Source organism: Rousettus aegyptiacus, unplaced genomic scaffold, assembly GCF_014176215.1.
Source record: "Rousettus aegyptiacus isolate mRouAeg1 unplaced genomic scaffold, mRouAeg1.p scaffold_m13_p_10, whole genome shotgun sequence".
NCBI classification, from domain to species: Eukaryota; Metazoa; Chordata; class Mammalia; order Chiroptera; family Pteropodidae; genus Rousettus; species Rousettus aegyptiacus.
In genome coordinates this window covers 60261501-60270537 of record NW_023416285.1, presented here as the reverse complement: position 1 = coordinate 60270537, position 9037 = coordinate 60261501, and the positions used below count along the sequence as shown (strand labels likewise).

Here is a 9037-nt window from a genome sequence, read left to right as displayed (position 1 = left end):
CATTTTTCTCGTTAACACCAAAAGTTGCAGCGAGGAAAATCTTTTCAGAATAAATCACATTAACTGATGTGTGGATGGTAACAGTTTATCACTTCGGGTTGTTAGTATTTTTGCTTCTGGGAATGCAGTAAAAAGATCAAGTTGCCTAAAATCCCCATGGTGCTGCACTGACATCAGTGCACTCTCTTGAGCTGTAGAATATTTGTTCTGACACCAGACTTGGTAGTCTTCTTATTTAAATGAGTAAATTTCAACTAGAAGCAAAGTGTCACTTTTATTATTCTGAATGTTTAATGTTCCCTAGAATGTTGTAAAATAAATAGCTATTATATGAAGATATTAAAACTGTAAACTAATGGTATTCTTTTTAAGGCATCTACTTATATATTTAAAAAAATAATCAAAGTACAGTAAAATAAATAGGGTAGAAAAGTGAACTGCATGAACAAGAAGGAATAGGAACAGAAATACAAATGATACTACTGTATATGATTAGAAGCACAGTGGGTATCTGTAAAGCACATGGAATTGGTCATTGAGATACTTGATTAGCTTTGCCCAATTGCTTGGGTGGTTGAGCAGAGAAATTTGGTCGCTGATTACCGGGTTATCCAATCTGGTTGCTAGGATGACCTAATAACCAGACCAATCATTTACAGCCCAGTTATTTTGATTACTCCTATGACTCAAATTGCCCATTTCATAAACTTATCCAGTGCTTAGAATTCAACTTGTAAGTGATTGAAGTGATCAGCTACATAGAAATGATCAAAGCACTACTCAATTTTAGAACATAAAATTGGTGAATGAAACAAGAAAATGGAAAGAGGCCCTATTCTCAAAATCTAAAAACTGATATAATGAATAAAGGTTTTTCTTTATAATATAAATGTTCTCAGCATTGTTTTCATTTCTAAATTAAAATATAAACTCATTTTTTAAACCTTCCTTTGCTGATCAAATATCAGATTACTGAGAGAAGTCAGAGAAAATCAGTTCATTTCAGTTCATATGAATAAAATACACTACATTATTCATTAGAGTTGAGTGGCATTATTTAACTGATTATAATTACACAACAAATTAGGTATTTGTTTAATTGAAATTTGCCCAAGGAAACATTTCACAAATTTCTTACAAATCTGGTTACTGCGAAACTTCAGTTGCCATGGAATATAAAACAGTTCACTGAATACTAGATGCCACCACTTATCTTTTCCCTCAGATGGCTTAAGTATTTCACACTTTTTTTTCCCCCCTGAAGGGGTATTTAGTGCAAAAAGAATATTGTCTATGAAGACTGATTCTTATACATTATGAAGACACAGAGCTACCTTGGATATATTTTTATCAACATTTCAAAAGTCAAATTACATGTTGTATCTCTGCATATATTTAAATCTTAAATTTACAGATATTTTATTTTTCCCCCAAGTTCTGATTTTGGCCGCTTTTCCCACAGAGTAGAACTAGAGACAGGCATTTTGTTAGATGTGCTTATACACTTTATTTAGTCTTCCAGTTAGATATTTCTCAAGAGAATTTTTACAAAATAACTTTACCTTAAATGCTGCAAAACATTACCATCTGGTAAGGCAATGTTAAAAGTTAAAAAAAAGTTTACGGCCATGCCACCCTGAACAAGCCCGATCCCATCTGATCATGAAAGCTAAGCAGGGTTAGGCCTGGTTAGTACTTGGGAGATCACCTAGGAAGACCAGGTGCTGTAGACAAATAAATAAAAATAAAATAAAATAAAATAAAATAAAATAAAATAAAATAAAATAAAATAAAATAAAATAAGGAATTGTAAGCTGACAAGTTCTTTGCAATCTTGTGAGGTAAACCAAGGATTGCCTCACCTAAAAAATTTAAAAATTAATTAATTAATTAATTAATTAATTAAAAAAAATAAAAGTTGAGAAAAATATTCTCTTTTGAACATTCCATAGAGTATTTCAGGTGTTATGTTTAATGTTAAAAATAAATATTTAATTTTTGTGTTTTTTATTCAGAAATTAGACAAAAAACTGAGGCACAGAAAATAAGGTAAGAAATCTTGCTTTTTGTTGAAACAGAAAAAAAAAAACAACTGTGCCTTCTTCTGGAGTTTCTTCACCCATTTCTTGGGATCACATCACAAGAGAGTAGGTGTGGTCTCAGGTAAGCACAAAATTTACTTTCCCAATTTTTTTTATTCTTGAGGGGAAATGGAAAACAAACATTCAGACCACAGTCCTACAATGAGCAAGTCCTCAGAGACCACGTGAGAGAAATAGAAAACTAGAAAGGACACAGAAGAAGTGGCAGTACAGACCTCTGGTAATTGGTTTCCTTTAATCGAAACCTAAATATTATGGGCCTTCTGCCATGACAGATGGTTCTTACTCAAAATTACAGCCAATTTGGGGGAACCACTATCTCAGCTTATAAGTTAGGAATGGTTTTAGTTTATAGACCTTCTGCCATGATCTTAAGTCTTATATAGAGATACCTATCTGTAGACAAAAATTTATTTAAATAAACTGCTATAATGTAATCAGCATTAATGTTGTTGTGATTTGGGTTCCTCAGTAAGTGGAATTTATCTAGAAATGTTTGCAGAAATAGCACTTGAGGGGTAAGAAATGGAAACAAAATGGGACAGAAAGAAAAGTTGAGCTGCAATGTAGTTACGATGCTTTCGGTAACCCCACAGGAATCTGTAAACCTAGGATAGCTCTTCAGAGTTACCCTCAGGTGGTAAGGGAGCAGAGTTATACACTCCTACATAGATCAGTCATTTTTAGCAGCCAGTTCCAAGAAGGTAGAATGATCTTAGGAAGTGGCTATGTCATCAAAGGAAATTTCCAGAGAGTACTGTTGAAAACTTATAAAACAAGTAACTAGAGGACTATTTCTTTAGTCCTAAAAAGGAATATGGGCTTAGTAAACTATGATTTTATATAATAAAAAATAATATTTATAAATATAATGTTTACTTATGCCTAAACTGGAGATGCAGTTGTTATAAGTTAGCATAGGTTATAAAGGGGTTAACTGCAAGCTGTGTGTGGGTGGGTTAGGGAGTGTAGGGTCAATGAGGAAAACATTGGATTGATTTAAATCCATTTGTAATCTATAGAACTTTGAAATTAAATAATTTTATAGAGAAGTGAGGGTAACTTTAAATAAATATAAAGATTTAAAGATCCGAGAAACTTCCATATCTCTGATTTAATGAGAAGAAAAAGAATCTTTAAATATAAAATGCAATAGAGATAGCCATCAGTTATTTTGAACACAAAATCCCAGTTGTTTTGATGTAGACACAGTGATAAGTAGGGACTTTTTGTATATTAATGCACTGGTCTACATAGCTTTTTTAAAGCTTCAAAACACATTTTAATATATAAACTTGAAAACTCCTGATGTATAAATGGATAAAAAGCAGCTATCTGAGAGAAAAAAAAAAAGGTGCCCGGATCCTGACAAATCAGCCTTCTGCTCACACTTTAAGCCATCTACTTTTTTGTGTGTTTCTCCAGAGTTATAAGGAGAGTCCTGTAAAATCTATCTAAAATATATTGCAAATTTGTTCACCTTGCTTACCTACAGCCTACCATTGTCTCTCTTAGCATACTTTAAAAAGCTTTCCAATTACTTCTTTTTTCCATTCTTGAGATCCTAAAATACATTTTCCCTAACTCATACAGAGAAATCTTTTTAAAACATAAATTAGATCTTATCATTGTTCACCTTGTATTGGTCATTATTATATCTTAGACTCTAGAGCAAGGTTTAGCATATAATATATAGTAAATGCTCAATGAATATTTGTTAAATAAATAAATAAATATTATTCTATTTCCTGAAACTCTTGAAAGGTTTCTATTATACGTAGGCTAAAATATAATTTAACTGCTGCAGTCCTTAAGGAGGTACATTACATGGTCCGTGCCTATCTTTTAGTCTTATCTGTACCACTGCATACCTTTCTCATTTATTCATCTTAGTCTTCAGGCCTAAATTTTATAGACTATTCCTTTTTCCTAGAACATAATGGTCCCTCTTCATAGAACATTATGCTCTCCTTTCCCCACCCACTACCCAGAACTTTATATGACTTATCCCTTTTATTATTGTGTTTAAAGTTAAAAGTAACTACCTCACAAAATTTTTCCATTTTCACTCAAAATAAAGTAGACCTCAGTAACTTCATAATATTCCACATTTTTTCTCATGGCACTTTTAATGCTCATGTTGTGTGTATATCACTCATTGTTGTAATATAAAGCCTAAAAGAGTTGAATATATGTCCAGTTTCCTTTCCATCGTATATTCAGTTTTATACATGTGTGAATATGTGTATGCTCATATACTTGTGTGGGCTCAAACACATGCATATACACATCGTATGATCTCATAGCACCCTAAATTAGATGAAAGTCAAGACTAAGTCTGAATAATGATTGTGAAAGATGTGAATGTCTTCCTTTTTATTTCGGCTTCCCAAGATATAAATGGACAGAACAAAATATTTATCTAACTCATATGAATACTGTGAAAATTAACAAAAATTATATTAATAAAAGAATTCTATAATGCACAAGGAAAGTATCTTAGTTATGAAAAATTGGAGTTATAAAAAATGACCATATCGAGTGTCTTAAGCAACAAATATTTATTTCTCACTGTTCTGGAGACTGGGAAGTCTGAGATCAAGAGGCTCGTATGGTTGGATTATAGTGAGAACCCTCTTCCAGGCTTCCTCATAAGGTAGAGAAAGCAAAGGAAAGGAGATAAGCCTTAGTGTCTCTTCTTATAAGAGCACTAATCTCAATCATGTGGGCTTTACCCTTATGACCTAATTACTTCTTAAAAGCCTCAACTTCTAATACAATAACATTGGGAGGCTTGGATTTCAACACATACATTTTAGGGGAATACACACATTTAGTCCATAACAGAAGGCATATCAAGACATCAATAACATCATCTCCCTTAGAGACCTGGATTAAGTATCACCCCAGAGAACCTGGATATTACTTTTTATTCTAATATATCACACACTGAAAATCTGCTCTCTATTTTGTTTGTATAATTTAAAGGCATATATTAAAAAAAAAAGAAAAATAGAACAAAGAAAAGGAAGAACAGAGACACTCAAGATGATTTTGTCTTACCATCTTATTTTATGAATGAGCAAAATATTTCAAAGAAAAACTGAATAGTTATGGGTCCCACCAGTAAAAGCAGCTATGTTGGGAATAGAACCCAGGTGCCTCAATGTTCCATCACTTGCTCTTGTCCCTATAGTGTACTATAAATTGAGTAAGCTGAGTGAGCAATTTGCTTTCATAGCTCAAAGAGATCAAGAATCATGCATTTTGACCCTTGGCATCTTGTTAATCCAGTGCATTAAACATTAAGCAAAGTAATGAGGTGGCATCTGGGAATGTAATGTCAGCTGAAAAGATTTAAAAAGAAGATATGCTCTTAAAACTATTTGGGTAAATCACTGTTCATTTCCAAGACTGCTTCCGTATGAGATACATTTTCTTAAGGCAGTAAATCATTCAGTCCCAGCTGTTAACCAGGTGTCAAGTCAAATTTAACAATATAGTGAGTTGTATTACTTAACAGAATACATTTCTTCTTACTTAGAAGATTGTCCATGTGTTGACCTCAATATACCTCTGTTTATATGTTGTCCTATTCTATCTACTGGAGCTTCCTTACCACTTCCATTCAAATGCCATTTTGATAATTCGAGATTGGTGTTATATCAATATATTTAAGAATGTGTTCCCTATTGTTTAAACTGTCTTTCCTATTCATAGTAAAAAAATCAACAAATAAACTCTAGTGTAGCAAAAAAAAGCATTAGAATCAAACCAGAAAACTGAGGTTTGATTCTTGGCTCTTAATTTACTAGATGCATAATAAACCCCAAATAATGTAACTAAATTTTAAAATGTACTTGAAATAGATAGAAACTTACAGAAATTTGTAAATATAATTTAATTTAATAATATGTTATAATTACATTATGTTATAAAATTATAATGGCATAATTATATATTTTAATAATTATAAAATTATAATTACATGTAAATATTATATATAAGTAGTCATACAAATATATATTAGTAGATATAAATAAATAATGATATAGTTATTACTATATAATTATATTAAAATATCAGATTCTGTAGTTCTTCCATTTTTAACACACAATTATAATTATTAACATATAAAATTTAAATATGTTTATGTATTATATATGGGTGTGTATGTATGTGTATGTGTATATCACAAATTTTTATATATTCATGTACATTTTTTTTTCTGGACCATTTGAAGGTAACATACCTCTTTGTGTCATGACATTTCAATAATTTCTTAAGAAAAAGGTTATTTTCTTAATCAGGGTTCTCTGGATAAACAAAACCAATAGGAGATTTCTACCATAGAGGAGATTATTATAAAAAAGTGACTTATGGGATTAAGGAGAACGAGAAGTCCCACAAGCTGGAGACCTAGGAAAGCTGGTTTTAAGAACCAGAGAACCAATGGTATATAAATCTCCATAGAGGGCAGAAAATAGACGTCTTCAGGAAGAGAGAATGAATTCTTCCTTCCTCTGCATTTTTGCTCTACTTAGACACTCAAAGAATTGTATGATGCTCACCAACATTGGGGAGGGAAAACTGCTTTACACAATTCACCAATTCAAATGCTAATTTCTTCTAGAAACACCCTCCCAGACACACTTAGAAACAATAAGAACCTCATGTTCCAGTCAAGTTGATTTGCAAAATTAACCATGAAAAGTCCACTTTTGTTAACTTGGCACTCATACATATCTCCTTAAATCATACTTAACAAAATAAAGACAATAACGAGGTCATAATTCCACCTAATATGATACATCTATCCTGCCTACAACCTCCAAACTAATTCTTTCCTACAAGAAGAAGTAAAATTACTTTGATATTCTGTAATTTAAATACAATGATGTAAAATTAATAAGACATAAATACTATGTTATGAAGTCAATACATCTTATGTTAAATAAGATCAGAAGAAAGTAAACTAAGATCTACACACACACACACACATATAAATGTATAAATAATAAAATAAGGAGAAAATACTCATAAGTACAGTTCTTGTTTTTCTAACTGGTAACATGGATGTAACTGGTATTTCCTCCTTCTTCCAGTAAATATTCTGGATTCTTTTCGCCCTTAGCAAGCACCTTAGCTTGTTATGGTTCTTCTCCTGGTGGAGCGACCCAAACCTTCATTCCTGAAGGGTTTGAGCAAATAATAGTCCTGCCTAGATTAAGTTGTCATACTTTCCTATGGGCATGGGAACTCTAAGAGACATCCAAAGGGATTTCCTGTGTTACAGACATAGTCTCCCTTACCTCTGTTGTGGAGTAGTAGTCCAATTTTTCATTTTTAGTCAGAATCAATCACTCAGGCCAGCACAATAACTCCCTTCCTTGACTGCCGGTTTAAAGTTCTGAGAAGCCCAGTGGCAGTCTTTAATTTCAGCTCAATGGAATTATTGTCATGCCTCCTGGTGGAAATATTCCTGCCTTTCAAACTAAGACCTCTAGGTGAGCAGAGCATAAGAAAATAGGAACCAGAAACAAACAAACAAAAATTTGTTTGTAGGCCACTAAGGGTAATAATTAGTAATGACACTTCTGTTTCTGCCCTTTGACTCCTTGGCCCATGAACCTTAGCTCTGGGAGAAATAGTACCACATTTTGGATTCTGATTTAAAACATATATAGCCATCTGGAGAACTTTGCCCAATTCTGCAAAATATTGCTACTTAACTGGTCTTTTAATTCAGTCTTTAAAAGGTGACTCCACTATTCTTTCAAATCAGCTGTTCCTGGATAGTAGGCAACATGGTAAGATGAGTGAATTACATGAGTATAGGCCCATTGCTGCACTTCTTTTGCTGTGAAATTAGTCCCTTAATCTGAAGCAATGCTGTGTGTAATAATATGATGGTGCATAAGGCATTCTCTGAATTCATGAATGATAGTTTTGGCTGAAGCACTGTGTGCCAGGAAGACAAATCCATATCCAGAGTAAGTCTATTCTCGTAAGAACAAAATACTGCCCTTTCCATTATGGTAGCTGTCCAATGTAATTATCCTGGCACCAGGTAGCTGGCTGATCAACCCAGGAAATGGTGCCATAATGTGGATTTAGTGTTGGTTTCTGCTACTGGCAGATTTGACACTTAGCAGTGGCTATAGCCAGTTCAGTCTTGGTGAGCAGAAGTCCATGTTGCTGAGCCCATGTATAATTTCTATTCTTGCCACTACTGCCACTTTGTTTATGAGTCCACTGAGCAATCACAAGTGTGGCTGGGAAAAGTGACAGAACAGGTCCTTCTATTCTTTTGATTATTAAAACTCTACTTTGTTAAGGTCATGAGACACAAATATCTTCACACTTTTTGCCATCTGTATATTTTGTTTGACAAGGTATGTATTCACATTTTTGACTACTTTTAATTAGATTGCTTTCCAATTATTGATTTTTTAGTTTCTTATGTATTTTGGATAAAATTCCTTTAACACAGAAGTTTTTGTGAATATTTTCTCCCCATCTGTGGCTTACTTGTATTTTATAACATCATTTTTCACAGAGCAATCATTTTTAATTTTAGTACAGTTCAACTTAATTTTTTATTTCATGGCTCATGCTTTTGGTTGTATTTAAAAAAAAATCATTGTCACACCCAAAGTCACATAGATTTTTTTTACCTCAAATTTTATATTTTGTTTTACATTTATGTTTATATCTATTTTGACTTAATTTTGCATAAGGACTTCCCATTGTTCCAGGATTTAAGGGAAAGACCATCGTTTCTTCTTTGGATTATTTTTTCCTCTTTTTCAAAGACCAGTTGACAACATTTGTTTGGGTCTATTTATGGGCTCCATATTCAGTTTTATTAATCTCTGTGTCTATTTACTCACCAATACCATACTTAATTTTTCACTGTACTTTTTAGTAAGTCT

At 32.6% G+C, this 9037-nt stretch overlaps 1 pseudogene; it reads left to right on the top strand.

Moving 5' to 3' along the window:
- Positions 1–1618: 1618 nt before the first annotated feature.
- LOC118609100 lies at positions 1619–1733 on the top strand (annotated as a pseudogene).
- The last annotated feature ends 7304 nt before the right edge of the window (positions 1734–9037 follow it).